This window comes from Bidens hawaiensis, unplaced genomic scaffold, assembly GCF_021521415.1.
Source record: "Bidens hawaiensis isolate Kalapana, Puna unplaced genomic scaffold, B.hawaiensis_p1.1 tig00018669_1, whole genome shotgun sequence".
Classification (NCBI taxonomy): Eukaryota; Viridiplantae; Streptophyta; class Magnoliopsida; order Asterales; family Asteraceae; genus Bidens; species Bidens hawaiensis.
The window spans coordinates 298,555-315,279 of record NW_027492830.1 but is presented as its reverse complement, the minus strand read 5'-3'; the positions used below and the strand labels follow the sequence as shown (position 1 = coordinate 315,279).

The 16,725-nt window shown below is 30.4% G+C and overlaps 2 pseudogenes; one reads left to right on the top strand and one right to left on the bottom strand.

The window, feature by feature from the left end:
- The first annotated feature begins 6,767 nt into the window (after nt 1-6,767).
- LOC143556684 (protein MIZU-KUSSEI 1 pseudogene) lies at nt 6,768-7,752 on the top strand (annotated as a pseudogene).
- A 2,029-nt stretch (nt 7,753-9,781) lies between these two features.
- LOC143556692 (early nodulin-like protein 5 pseudogene) lies at nt 9,782-11,005 on the bottom strand (annotated as a pseudogene).
- Between the last annotated feature and the right edge of the window lie 5,720 nt (nt 11,006-16,725).

Sequence of the window (16,725 nt, the reverse complement as noted above, 5' to 3'; positions counted from 1 at the left end):
TTAGGCATGTTGCAGCTTGAATGGTTTATTGTTGAAAAGGAAATTAATTAGAAAGATTTGTTGACCTTTGTTAGTTTTTATGGTTATATCTGATTCAGTCTCTCTCAAGTTTCAGTTACTTATCTTTTCTTACCGAAACTTGACTTTAATGACGATAAAAGGTGGTTCATGATCTTTGTTAAAATAAATTTGCATGTTATGACAGTGTTTTGGGTTTGCACGTGTCAGTAACTAATAGCGACTCAATCTGTGAAAATTTACACATGTATAAACGAGTAACAAATGATTTATTAATATTGAGAAATCCATGCTTAAAAAACGAAAATGTGTAAATAATAATTATAATAATTTGAATGATAATTACCATAAATTATGAAAACTAGTAGTCTAGTAAGGCTTGGATTTAATAAATTTCGTCACACTTAAATATGAAAGGATGAACCATTTCTTTTATGCTTTTAAGTGTTTAGTTTATATGAGTTCATGTTTATATTTAGTAATCACATACTTAAAAGGTGGTCGTAAAAAATTGTAAATCAAGATTATATCTATACTATATATAATACACCAAACAAGGGCAAATTAAGACACCCATTTTTAAGTAATTTACAACACTTAAAGAATGAAGTACATATGTAATTAAATGTAAACTTGTATTTTAAACACAATTCACTCAACTTACAAGTTTGTCACCTCATCTTTAACAATATCATGTTTTTAGTTTCAACTTTAAACCAACTTCTCACCTATGATTTTTAAACGACAATAAGTTTTTCATAAGTTAATATTTTTGTAAAAATATTGCACCATAAAAATGAGCATTTTATTCTCTTTAATTTGTATATAATATTATTATAACTTTTTCAATTGAAAAAAATTAATATGTTACGTAGGGATGTTCAATGACGGTTTTGATTGTTTTTAAACGAAAACTAAACCATTAAAAATTGAAACCAAACTGTTATTAACGGTCTGGTTCTGGTTTGGTTTAAGAGTTTAAGCTTTGATAATAAAATTTGCTTAAAATGATTATTAATACAACCGTATCATCAATTCCAACTAAGTCAAAATATGATACTTGAAAGAATAAAGGAAGTAAAAAAAACGACTAAAAGTAAACAACCCAGCCGTGAAACCAAGCCGATGACCAGTTCAAACGGTTTCAAGGTTTTAAACCAAACCATGAGCACTCGTAATTGTTACGTGATTAATAGAGTCCGCGTTCAATGACCCGCTTCATCGCGCGGGCACTCGTCTACTCTTATAGTAAGCTTGTCTTGTTATGATAAACATATTCACATCAAACAGAATTTTCTGACAGTTAACCATGTGGAGAACAAATTCTCTTTGGCAGTGTGTAGATTTATACTTGACGTCTTTATACTTCTATATTCTCATATGTGGTTATGATTCTACACATCTTTAGACGTATGATATCCCAAAAAAAAAAAATAGTTTTGATTATTTTGAGGTTATATGGTTATATACTTCTGTATTCTTATACTATAAGGTTAAATATTATATTAACTTTTTTTTTCTTTCATAATTAGTTTTGATTATTTTGTGGTTATATAATTACTTTTATGATGTAAATTATATTTTCAAAAAGCTTATTTTTCTAGTTAACATGATATTATTTATTACATATAAATAATAAGGGTATTTTTTTTGGTAAAAATATGGATCTTTTGAAAATCTTTTTTAGGTATTGAGTTCTATTTTCTTGTCCCAAATAGTGAATCCAGTGGTTAAGAATGGAAAAAATTGAATTTGCTACTTAAGATGGTGAATTTAATTTGAGTAAATTGTAATTAATTTTTTTTCTCCCAATTTTCACTTATAATTAAATTAAGTTTTCTCTACTTGTAAGTAATGCTTTATAGAAAAAAAAATGTTCTAAATGAACACTTTTTTTTAAATATGATATAAATTTCGTTGAAACCAAGTTGTATTCAAAGTATTGTAGTTTTTGATACTACGAAACAAGATAAAGCTCAATTTTCGTTTAAAATTGAGATATTCATTTAAAACCATGGCTTGTATACACATCTCAAATCAACTTTTTTTTTTCTTTTCGCCATTATTATTAGCTGTTTTTAATGCCTCGTTTCTATATAACATATGCTATAGTTTGAGATTATCCATTTGGAATCTACAAAATGGTTTGAAAAAAACCCATTTTTGCAAAAAAAAATCCTTGATTTATGTTATACTAATTACTTTTTTTTTAATTTTAAAATCGTTTTATATATTAAATAAAATGATCCAATTACAATATATGTGGATAAACAGACAACAAGTTGCGCCGCCACCCCCCTTTTGAATGACAAAAGGCTATCCGTTTGTGGTAGTGTGAAATGCAAAAGAACAAAAGAAGTGATGCTATGTAAGTGTCACGTGTGTTGTCGATGGTTTCACGTTTTACATCTAATGATATGCGTTGTGATAGTATGAAATATGGTGGGGTGAGTAATGAAAAAGTAAATAGAAAACAAAAATGATGAGGTTGAAGCTAAATGATAGGTTATTTTATTAATTATTAACTTAAAAATAATAATTTAACTTAAATTCACCCGCATACCCCGAGTGGTCTTCATTATTATACCCTTATGCCTACCTTTGCGTTAAGGTTGGCAAATTTGGTACCCGTTTAGACATGATAAGACATGTTTAACAAAAATGTATATGATGCAATTTTATACTTTTCCTCTTTAAATAATTAAAATTAGTCGGCAATGATTCATCATTTCTCCTTCTTGATACATTAAACATATAATTATCACGTTCAATCCACCAAATCCAAGTATTTAACGAGTTGTTTTCTGTTTGATACTTGTGTTAATCGCGTCGTCTCTAATTTGTTAAACAAGATAAGACACGATTTGTCAGCCCTATTTTACGTCTTAGAATTGCGGTGTTGAGCGGCGGAGTTGTTAACGTAACAGCGCTTAACAGCCTCACAACACGTAGCCTAATATCAATACCATGCTCCTAGATTCAAACCTATGGAAAAAGTTTCATCTTATGTCTTTTTCTTTATTGTAAATTGTAAATATTCGCTCTCTTATTTTCTATCTTTCTTCTTTTCATCAAAAATAATTTTATAATCCAAAAATACTTTTATAACATATTATCAAATTCATACATTTTGCATAAACTTTCAAAAACCTTACCATGTTGTTTCATATTTCTTGTATAACTTTTCTTATCCCACTAGTAATGCAATTACCATACACGAAAAAACCATAATTTACACCAAATGGTCACAAATTCTCCGGTTCATTCACCATCAAACCTTACGGAACCCCCTCTCTCCTTCACGTTGGCTGGTGGTTCTTCCTACTACACGTATTGTACCGTGTTTGAACATCTCATGCCACCTAAACGTCAACCTAAACGACAGACGAATTCAAAGACCTCCATTGCGAATGTTCATATCTCTATCCGACACCTTGATCTCTCCCCTCTAATATTTTTCTTTCTTAAACTCATATGAAAGCATATAATTAATCATATCCGTTTTAGAAAACATAATTACGAATAAAAAATAAAATGGTACAAAAAAATTAGTGAAAACCGTTAATTTTTATACATCCACCATATGAGCATATGATTACAAATGATTACGTAATAAGGTCTTTACTTTTGGAATTTCTGAAAATAATGTAATTGAAGTGTGGGCCATTTCTAGGCCTACTTTTAGGGTATTGGCTGGTGAAACTTAGACATAAACTGTCTACAAATGGACTATGTGACAGAAAGAGACCCATATGCACCCTTTATTCCTTTATTCTTTTTTATCTTTTTCTACAAATCTAGTCATAAAAAACAAATCGACAAAATTTAAATAAAACTACAAAAATCAGAATTTGGAACTAGAAAGAACAAATATATGAGATCACAAGTTATAGCTCAATTCCAAACACAATTCTCAGTTTGTTAAAAGAAATATGTGACACACTTTTATTATTTTTTTTTACGTATGAGAGATAATGAGTCGTAAATAATGTCTTATTCAAACATTATTAAGACGTTTAAGAAATATTGACTATGAAAGATAGGATTTAATTGTGTTTGGATGGAAGTAATTTCAAAGACAGGCCAGATTAACCTAAATGAGCGGATTAGCTAGCCATGATTTTACTAGATTTGCATCTCTCTTAGGACATCCACGATATAAGACTTTGTGGAGTCGTAAGTTAAGGTTAATGATTTTTAAGAGAGGGTACAAATATGTCTTAGCTCTGACTTAGAGGCTTAAATTCGCATACACTCTATGTGGGTGTTATTTGTGATTGTCTTATTATATTTATATCTTTGTATTAATTTTAGATATTTATCTGAATATTTTTACCATGCTACTTGAAGAGGTAGGTCCCAGCAGAGCCCAGTTGGACCCGCAAGACTCACCTTGAAGAGGGACATCTGCGCAAGGACCAACTGCTTCCGCAGGACCCACCATGCTCAGAGATGAAGACCTTACGCGCAGTACGCCAGCTGTTCCCGCAGGGAAAGCCTCCCAATGGTGAAGTACCCCGCCTGTTCCCGCAGCTGCGGATACAAGCCATCAGGGAAGGCTACCCGCACTAATAGCAAGGCTACACGCACAAGGCACTAACTCTTGATACTTCAGTAATGTCACCTGAAGGAATGAGCAAGGCGGGAATACTCCCGCCCAAATGAGCCGGTCCGTATGCTTCTGGAAGATCTTTTGAACTATACCTGCCAAGGTATGGACAAAATAGACAAGATCTGACCAAAGCAGCCCATGAACCAATCACAGGGTGACAACTCACCGACAACAGTACGAGGAGGAGCACCCTCTAGTACTGTTTGTCACTATTAGCCGCTGCCTACTCACCAACCCTCACTGTGGGACGTGCGTAGCCTACAGTTGGTGGAACAGTGCATAGCCGGCAGTAAAGGAACAGTATACAGCCGGCCTTGTCACTATCAGCCGCAGCCTATCCACCAACCAGCATGGCTCGTGCGTAGCCCACTGTTGGTAGAACAGGAATACTATTCAGCCTTCGGCTATAAATACTCCAACACCTTGGAATGGTAAGGACAGGATCTGATATCTCATTATCTTATCTTTTCTAGCAATCTCTTAATATACACTTATATTCAGAGCAATCTAGTCTGATTCTCACACCGGAGGGTGGTCACAAGGAGGAACCCCCTCTTCTCAGTGACGAGCTTACGGTGTCTGTTTTGCAGGTCACCTGAAGAACAACTTTCTTTGCTGGACCTCATCCTCGTGGGAAACATCTATTTAACCCCCAGATTATCCGTAATCTGCCCGGGGTCGATTAGTGTTTCTTCACTTTTTATCTTTTATGTTAGATATCTATATGTTTGTTTATTTGTCTATTATGTGTTTAGAGTCAATGGTCTCTCGAAGCAACTCTCTATCCTTAGGGATATTGATTTGTCTGCATTCCTCTCTTCTCAGACCCTACCTATAGCTAGTTACAAAGTTGATAACCTTTCGATAATTTTTCACTTGTACAGCAAAAACCAAAGGCGTTACTTCTTATGGATGAAACATACAATATTAGTTGGTATGAAAGACTGTAAATTCGATTGAGTAACTAAGGTAAAAACGTGGTGTTAAAAACAAGCCTTGAAGAATGTTCCTCATGGAATAGACCTAACAAAGGGATGGGGTGGTCCTTTGGCAGCCAATAAAGGATTGCTAGATCCATAAGCCCTGAGCCACCAGAACCCACCAGAAGCCAGAACCCAGTAGTATTAGTATTCTAGTGATCATGTATAATGTTTTTATGTGGTAAACTAAAAAACATAGTTGTACAATATGCAGTAAAAAGTTGTATTGGGAAAAAGAGTGTTCTTTTTGCTGCCTGAGTGCATCTGTAATACTTTGGTGTTGTGTTGGGAATTCTGGTCAATAAAACACAAATAAAGTTGAGTCAAGCATTAGCTTCTCTCTTAACCCCACCAAGAAAGTGAAGTTACATATTTTACTTTGTTTCCTTCCCTTTATTCTCTAGTGAAATTACCAAAAAGGGCTTATGAGTGTGTTTGTGAACATTGTTGTGGGTTTGAATTGACTCATTTAAGTGAGATTTTATACTGATTTCAAATCTATGATATCAAAACTTATTTACTTTTTAGGAACATTCTTAACTTGAAAATATTGTCTTTCAAAGAAAATAAATTTGTGGTATATCTACATGTATACTTATGTTAATTAAATGGACATGGACATGTGAAGTAATTTAACTAATCATCCAATCTAATTCATTACATATCAAGGTTATGATAGTAGCGCACATTATGGTAAGTTTTGCTCAGTTATGAAACGTGTCAATATAATATTGGTTGTTTATATATATAGTTGTCATAAAATTAGTAGTAGTCATTCACGTCACTGTAATAACTTATGCTGATGCATCAATTACAAAATATTTGATAGCGATCAAATTAATGGAATTTAATAAATATCAATGACTATTTAGTAAAATATATTTAGTGAAATTAATAATTATTAATGTGATGAGAAATGCTAGTTATTGTTATTTAATAAAAGGATTAACCTAAAATCATTGCTAATGAAGGGGCTTGAATTCTTTAATTTGAAATCAAACTCTATCTTGGTGGGGTTGCCTATACTTCTTTCTTTTTCAAGATCCGACCCGATTCGCCGTTCATAAAAGATGCATTCATCACTTTAAAACAAATAAGATAAATAATACTAAATAAATAAATAAATAAATAAATAAATAACTACATTCTCTTTCTCTCACACTTGCTCACTCACTCTCATTTAAGTAGTTGCATTCTTTCACTTTGGTTATTATCTTTCTTTCAAACAACAAATTAAACAACCATTATGGCAAAAGCCTCTCCGGACAAGAAACACTTCCATTGGTCAAACAAAGTTGGCAATGAAGATGAAGAACAAGAACAAGTTTCTTCATTCAATTCTTGTCCTGTAAAGGATAAAGAAACCGAATTACCCCCACCCTTAACAAGAAAGAAGCTTCAAGCGATCACAATCGCTAGGGTTCGCTCAGTGCTGTCAGCACTGAGCAAGAACCGTCCCAACCTCTTGCACGGGTTGGGATCTAGGGTTATAGGAACCCTATTTGGTTCACGAAAAGGACATGTCCATTTCGCGTTCCAAAAAAGCCCTACTCACCAACCCGTGTTCCTGATCGAGCTACAGACCCCGATCAGCGGGTTGGTGAAGGAAATGGCTTATGGGCTCGTGAGAATCGCACTCGAGTGCGATAAAGAGCGAGAGAATGTCAAGAAAGTTGGTAACTCTAGAAGGATCTTGGAAGAGCCTCTTTGGAGGACTTATTGTAATGGGAAGAAGTGTGGTTTTGCGATGAAAAGAGAGTGTGGAGAGAAAGAATGGAAGGTTTTGAAAGCGGTTGAGCCGATATCTATGGGAGCTGGTGTGCTGCCTGCAGAAAAAGATGGTGATGATGAAGAAGATGATCAAGGTGAAGGTGAGATCATGTACATGAGGGCTAAGTTTGAAAGAGTTGTGGGATCAAGAGATTCAGAAGCTTTCTATATGATGAATCCGGATAGCAATGGAGCCCCGGAGCTAAGCATCTACTTGCTCAGAATCTAAGAGTTCAAATTTGGATCCAAATTCAACTTGTTTCAAGCTAAAGAAATGTTTTCTTGAATTTGATATTTCTTTGTTAAAAAGATGATCCAGTTTGTTGTAATTTGTAGTTTGTTATGTGTGGAGTGGGAGATATACATATATATTAGTTACATAACTACTTTTAATCCAATAAAAGGTTACATCACATGTGACACCTTAGATAAATTTAATATCATCTATAGCTAGTTAGAACACGAAAGTGTTGCGTCTCAAATGCTACATATCGACGTGCTTTGGTCATGTTGATAATTTCATTGTTGATAATTATGAAATTATCAACATGGGTTTTCACTAGTGTACGTATTCAAACTTACAGTCAAAACGAACAATATTAATTAGTATGTGACCATAAGTTACGCTACATATACTTGAATTGTTTTTTTTAGATTTGGTTAGACACTAGCTACAACCAAAACATATGACTAAAAGGCCAAACTAACAAGTATATAGTATATACATATACCTTTCTTGTTCTTTAAATTATCAAATTAAGCTTAGTTAATAATTAAAGATGTTCGTACCAAAAACAAAATAAAAAATTGGGAATATACACATAGATCAAAGTTATGATACAGGTACAAAAGCATACGGTGTACTAGAGTTTTTTGTTTGCAATGTCCAACAGTTATAGTTCCATCTTTATGGTAGCGACCAGGGTGTCATTCGATCTTTTATATAATTTAATATAAAGTAGAGAGTGGCCCATTCTTTAGAAATATGATGTGAAATAAAGTGTGCTAAAATAACGCTCCAACAGTAAGATTATATTTGCTATTTGGTATCATCTATCTAGATATCTTCATCGTCTACTTATCATTTCACAGATTCTAAAGTAATCCAAATATCTTTATATAAACGTAACAAGCCACCTTTAAAGTTTTACTATTGTCAGAGCTATCCCCTCATACTCTCTCCCTCTCTCTATATTGTTATCTATGAGAACCGCACAACACATATATACATGACAACTTTTTAAAGCAGGTATCATATCAAAAAAATTGAGAGCTTTGTAATATACAAGATAGTTTTGTAAATTCCTACTTCACTTAGTGTAGACGATATGGACCCCGAGGAAGGGTTTGGGAGCTCGGGGCCAAATGGGACCACTGTCATCTTCTATTTAAGGGGGATTTTGAGCTCCGAGAACTAAAGCTATCCCTCGATTGCTTCCACAAATTGCATCAGGTTAAGAAGCTTTGGTCTATATTGTGCAATCTTGAGAGTTGTGTAAAAATATGATGTGACGCTTATGCAGCATTTGAGGAGTTTGGGGTCCATACCCTCCAATCCTCCATGGTGACTTTCTTGTGTTAAATCATCAAAGCATTGTGAACAAGTCTATTATATGGTTATCACAGTTCCTAGCATAGTAGCATAATATTGATTTAGAAAAGAACATGGTACATATATAATGAACTATTTTAGTTGTCATGAAATTCTAATCCATCATCATATATATTTAAGTCGCGTAAAAAGTCTCTTAAAAGAGGAATTACCATATATGGTCACACAATTCAGAATTGTCCTGTTCTACACTAGCCGAGTTTTGAATTTTTAACCTCAATTTTATAACCTTTAATGTTATAGCTATAACGTACCAAACCATATATGCTGTAAATCATATGGGTGTGAAATGAAAGTTGATGATATGATACTCCAAAAAGCTATTCTGAATATCTACACTTGTTTAGTTCAAAAAGAAATAAACAAATACATCTACACTTGTCATTACCCCTAGCATCAGTGACCATAATCATCAGCTCAACCCTACTTGATCATGTTGGAATATAAAATAAGTATTGCATTAAAATAGATACATAAATAATTCATCTTGAAAATTAGAACCCACTTTCGTAGCATATAGTAATAGAATTGCAATGTTGTTTTCTAACTTAAATCAAATCTATTGTTTAACTGGTAATTTTCATCCATGTTCGTTATCTTGTAATTTCATCATCTTTATCGTTCGTAATTTAGTTGAACTGAATATTAAAATTATTTTGATTATCCATTAAATGTAAATCAATATTACAAATAAAATTAAATAAATTATATTTTTCGTCCTTTGGGTTTACCTTAAAGTCCGATTTGTGTCATATAACTATAACAATTACAAATGCCTCCTTTTAACTCTTACGCCGCAATATTTTTACACTAAAATTAATAACATTAATATTGAATCATAACATTAAATTCATTTTAAAATACTATATACAAACACCTGATCGAGTCAGGGACCTCTTCAAGTAGGTAATGATCATTATAAAATCTAAAAATAATAATCCCAAATTATGGAAAGCGAAAGCACCTTGAATGGATGGGAGTGAAACTATCATCATTACAAATATCATTATTTTATTAAACAATGATATAATGTTATAAAACATGTTTCAATAACTTTTAATTAGTACCCAATCGCTTAATCAATTGCCCTATAAAGTATAAACCTTAATTTATTTGATAGCCGGCAACTATCATTTATCTTGCTTTCCTTTAGAACCCATATACATTTTAACACATTACACTCTAATAACAAATATTTATTAAAAACAAAAAAACATCCTAAATATATCACTAAAAAACCATTTAACTAACCCATGTCAACAATCCATTTTGCAACAAAAAAGAAGGAAATTAAACTTAATTAAGGACTTAGAAATACATCAAAATTCAAGCAAAAAAAAAAATTACATATAAAAACAGTAAACATTGCAATGATTCCCACAATCATAAGAGTTTGAGACAAAGTATCACTATCCATCTTAAGCACCGAAGCGGCTTCACTCGTAGCGGCTGTAGACGGTTTGGTTCGCGGGTCGATCAACGTTTTCAGCTTCCAAAACCTTAACAATCATCTTAAGCCCATGTTCACAATGGCTAGACACCACTTATGAAGTAAAAGTATCCAGACCGGTTGAGTTCAAAACTAGTGTCACCATTATCCGAGAAAAACATAGGGTTTGTTGACTTGCATTTCTCATATTCTTCTTTTGTCACAACCAATACCGAATCCTTCTTAATGTACACAAAACCTACACATGTTAATATTATTTCATGCATGCAATGAACAAACTTATTATTATTATTATTATTATTATTATTATTATTATTATTATTATTATTATTATTATTATTATTATTATTATTATTAATTGTTCAGAAGGGTCAAGATGACTTACGCAACGTGTCGTTGATGCTAAAGCGGTTACTCTTAGCCCATTCATTGTAGTGATTGGTGTCATTAGCCTTAGGGGTTACCCACCCTTTGTCACCACCAACATGGATATTATGAGCACTTTGGACCTTGAGGATGGTTAATAAGGCAAATGCCATGAAAATGATGGTTATGTTCTTCATGGTTGTAAAAGGTTTGTGGGAGTAAAGAGTGAAAAGTGATTAATGGTGTGGTTTGAGGTAAGTGAAGTAGGGTTTATATAATAAGGTTAGACGTGAAGAAGTTGGTTATTTTGAGGAGAGTGGGGGAGATAGTTGAGGAGAAGTGGGGGTACGATGTTTGACTAGGTAACTTCTGTTTTTTTGTTTTACGATATTTCATGCTGATACCTCGGATTTTCCGAAGTAAATTAGAAAAATGTGGCAAATTTCCCTCGAATATGTATATTGAATTTTAAGAAGTTGTAGTTTATATAGCTTGTTACATAATAATCAAATCTAAATTGAGAGTTATAAAATGCATGACATAACTATTCATAATAGTGAGGTGATGTTTATAAGGTATTAAGGTTATGGTTATTCTATATGAAACTAGGTTAGTTACCCATGTAGCACACGGGTTGAAATAAATAAATTTATTTAAATATTAATATAATGTCAAATACAAAAATTATGTTCAACAGATATAAAAATATATTATACGATAAAATAAATTATACATTACACAATATGAAAATAAAAGATTAGAAAATTCATTAATCTCTAAATATTTCTTTGTATACAATATTTATAGTTTTACTTGTAACTTTACTTCCTATATCAAAACTTAGTAGTTTCACAGTATTTGTGATTTTAACTCTAGATAATGCAACTCATAACTGGTCACGAGTTAAAATAATTTGTTTAAAAAATAAACGAACCATCTATAGTAACTGACCTTGGTTTTATTAATCTTAATTGCAAAACGCAAAATAAAGTGAAAATTTCGTTGTTTGAAATTAAGCATTTCATCTAAAGGTGTAAAAATTTTCTTTTTAAGAATAAAAATGTGAGTTTCAATATTACTTCTGGATATGATTTTCGCTTTTATAACACAGTTATCATATTGTATTTTCACATGTATTTTAGTTTCATTGCATAAACCATTTAACCATCATCACTTCAACATCATCAACTAATCTATAACTTGACAACCTTAGATTTTGAGATCATTTAAAACATCAAGAGATAAATAGTTTCTTGTAATGTATCATTATATGTATGATAGATACCATCTGAGTAATGGTAATATTTTTCATCTCCCGAAACATGGATAACAAACATTTGCTAATTTCTTGAATGACCTCATTTTTTGGTACAAGTATAACTCGTTCATTAAAGAAATCTATATATTTGAAATGTTTAATAATAGAAAGATATACAAAGTCAATTTATCATCTGATTAACAATGTGTTAATGCCTAACTTTTGTATTTCTAAGGTAAGAAGTTGATTTATCCATCTAAAAAACCAAAACATGTAATCTAGTGTTTATATATTTTTGTAGATTTTTAAGATGATAAACTTAACATAAACGATGGGTTGATTAAAAAGTAAATTAAAAAAAGAAGTTGTAAGTGACTCTTTTTTTAAACCAACCCGTGAACCGAAACTCATTCTAATTATAAGTTGTTTTAACCTGAATCATGTTTGATACTTTAACCAGTTATAATAACCCGCTCATTTAAATTAACATCAACATTGAGAATACATCAACAATGAATTTATCTTTTAAGGTTTGAAAGATAAAAAAAACTTGTAATTTGGTAAATATTATATATATTTAATAAGTTAAAGTTTATTAAAATTTAAATTTTAAATCAATTTTGTCTCTTCATCCAATAATACAATTTCTTATAAAATCGCAATATTAATTAACTAATATAATATATTTAAAGCCATACTTTTTGGAATCATTATTCAAAATTAACATGAAAATTAGTTACTTATAAAAACTTAATATTAATAAATAATTAGGAAAGAATTATTAAAATTTTTAAATTAGGAAAGAATTATTAAAAAGGAAGAATGAAAGATTGAAAAGAAAAATAAAATAAAATAAAATTGTTAATAAGAAAGAGAAATTGTATTTAATATGAGTGAGAGGAGGAAAAATTTTGTAAAGATCATCACGGTGATGACATGTGGCACTTAGAAAACTTTGTTTATTATATAGTATAGATTGTTACTCTCTAATTTCTTAATACACTTCCAAGTACTTGCTTATTAGATAGTATTACTTAAATGTTTTTTTGAGGTGAATGTAATTTAATTTGTATTATTTTGAAAGATAAATACATTGTTTTGTATGAAACATTAGAAGATTCTTTTAGTTTTTTTTTTCAAATTTCAATAATTAATAGATGTGAAATAAAAAAGATTTGGGCTCACTGAGCCCATAAAACTTCCCAACGGACTCAACGAGAGTTGAGGCCAACTTATACAGTTTTATACACTTATACCCACTTGACTCATTTTTGCTATTTTAGTTTAGAGTTCATATTTTAGGTTTGAGTTCATGTAAGCAGCCTTTGAGACCCAATGCGATGTCATATGGATATTACACTTCACACTCATGCATGCGCATATATTTTATTATTATTTGTTTAGCAATAAAAAGGAATGCATTACAAAAGATATAGAAAATTAAAATAAGAAAATAAAAATGTAACATGTAAAATGAGAATAGAAAGTGTGTTAGTGGTATGCGTTAAGGTATAAATTGTATAAATAAGTAATAACATATGTTAAAAGAGATGAATATAGAAAATAAGGACTAAAGGGACGCGAGAGTGGCGTTCTTTCAAATTTATGTAATTGTTGGTTTTTTTGTTCTCCTTGCGGGCTTGTTGAGAGAGGTGTCCTTCTTTTCGTTGATTTGTTTATAAAAGTTAACAGTTTGAAAAAAAGAAAGGATGAAAGAGTTATGACTTGGTCTAAATATTATTATTATTATTATTATTATTATTATTATTATTATTATTATTATTATTTAGGATGCCATCTTAATAAGAAGAATGCATGCTTTTTTTTTCAATGATACGTATTAGTTTATTTCTTGATAACACTTATAAAAAGTAAACGTTAATTATATGTTCATACACATATTAAAGATATTAAAATATCATTTTAATTATTTATCGTAACAATAATAATAATGTCTTGTTGTATATATACATTCTATGTACAACAAACTGACACATAAAACATAATTTACTTGGGGGGACGTTGTTTGCTAATATATTAATGGTTCCATTAAAAAGCCATATATGAATTAATCCACATTAATGTGTTTGGTTTATTGAAATGACACATTTGAATCGGTCAGGAAGCCTCTTACTCATTAAGCTTTAAAATGACGTTGAATTAAAATTTTACTAATTTGTATCTTCACATATATTCCTAACCCACAGTCTACCACTCGCACAGTCGCACATCACATCCTTGACCCACCAAAACATCCTCCTCCATCATCAATTACCACCACATTGGCATACATACTCAGCACTAATTCAATGTTTACTGACTCAATTTCTCTTAATCATTCAGACATTTTACTGATTGCTGCATTTACTAGTGCATAGGTTGCCAAACAGCCTATTATTCATGCATTTCATGTAAGATTCAAACTCTAATTATAATTATTCGGCTGGCTAGTAGGTAAGTTGAGATGTCTTTTGGCTAGATTGTTGGGCTTATAAATATACTTGTTAAATAACGTTTTTCCAAACATGTTTGAACCTAACCGAATAGTAATACTAGACAACTACATGCAATTGAACTTGAATTAAAAGAGAGAGTTGTTGGGAGAACAAAAAATAAAGTGAGTAAAACTAATGTGTAGAACTACATATTAACTTCATAGTACCGATATCAAATATAGATGGAAGTGGATGGGAGGTGACTAGCTACGTTCTCAATGCGATCTATCGTATCAATACTTTGAAAGAGTTGTTTATGCAAAAAGATTACACACACATATTAAAGAAATTGGACCCCTTTAAAGGTAACTGCCGTTGGTTAGCAAGTCGCTCCAAACATGATTCAACACAAGATGCTTTGGCAATGAACATGATTTATTGGAAGATACAAATATAGTTGATGGAAATAAAAATGACTATTAAAGTGATCATTTTACGTGTTATGCGGCACGTATGAAACACAATGAACAACATATTGTTCAACAATACAAATCTACAACATAATGAAATAACTAACAAATTAATGGCCAACACATACCTCTAGATTAAAAAAAACGAAAATGGAAAAAAAGAAAGAAAAGAAAGAACAATCCGGTAACATGAATGGATTATGTTTTTGAAAGAGCAAAACGTGATGAAAACTAGAGAAAACAAAGGTATTAATTTTATTCATCCCGTTACAAACATAACACATATACACACTACTCAAATAGTAAAGAAATTACTCTATAAAATAGTAAAACACATTTTGAATCTATTCCATTCAGTTCATTAAAGTTTTATTTGTGTTATAATATTAGCTATTTTATTTGGATAACAAGTTATTAGTTTTTTTTTTCAAACAATTGACATTGCAAACTTTTTTAAATAAAAATGAGAAATTTTTTTTGAAAAATTCCAAAAAAAAAACAAGTTTTTTTTGCACTTTTACAGAATATATACACACACATATATGTGTATACATACATATATATATATATATATATAAGATTATTAACATTACGGAACTCTTAAATTATTTAAGAATTAAAAAAACACTTTAAAACTAACGTTTTAAAAAAAAAAATTGTATGTTAATGTTATTTGAGTGTAGTTTTATCATTTTCTTTATCATTTTCTAAATATATTTACAATTATAATTTTGAAAATTGGGTTTTATACATATCTATGTTTTTTTTTCACATGTGTAAATTTGGTCGTACATAAATCTTACACATATGTAAACTTGTGATTAATATATCTAATAAAAAATTTATATATGAAATCTTATAAAACTACTATTAAACGATGTTAATATATAAAAAAAATTAAAAAAATGTTTGTTGTTAAGAGTTTCTAAGAATTCTTAATTTTTTTAGAGTTCTTAAATGATACCAACTATATATATATATATATATATATATATATATATATATATATATATAGAAAAGAGTTCAAATAAGAAATTGTAGTTTTGTGAGAATGATAAGAACCAATATAAAATTGACAAATGGGATTTCATAAAATCTATATAAAAAAAGTAGTAAAGTAATTAACTTGTTCATATTAAAAAAACTTATTTACTAATTGTTTCCTACATTATAGGAATTGGTTTTTTACAGATCGTGGTTTAGTTTGTAAACTATACAATTATACATCAAATATCAAATGATTATCTAACATTTTATGACTATATAAATGTTTTGAATCAACGAACAATTGAGACAATATAATATAATAGTTTAATGAAGAACCTGTGGTCGATCCTTATGTTATAGACCAGGAGATAGTTTTTTTTTGAATTTTAAAACACACTATATATTAACATTAACCATCGAGATTCTTATTTCATGTGATTAACTGATATGATGACGGTTTGCATGTTTAAAACACCAACTGGACGATTTTACCCTTGAACCAATAAAAATTGCTAAAAAAAATAAAACACTATTCAGTTTTTAAGAAACTACAAATCTTAACCATTGATTCAAAGATCCAATGGCATATATCTATTCTTACACTTCTCACAAAACTATTATGTTTTACGATAACCCTACCCTATATATATATATATTGTAATTTTTTTCTGAATTTTTACTAATTTTGTCAATTTAAAAAAATATATTTTGCAATGTCAATCTGTTTAAAAATAAAAAAAAAACATACACAGCCTGCTCTTCAAGTA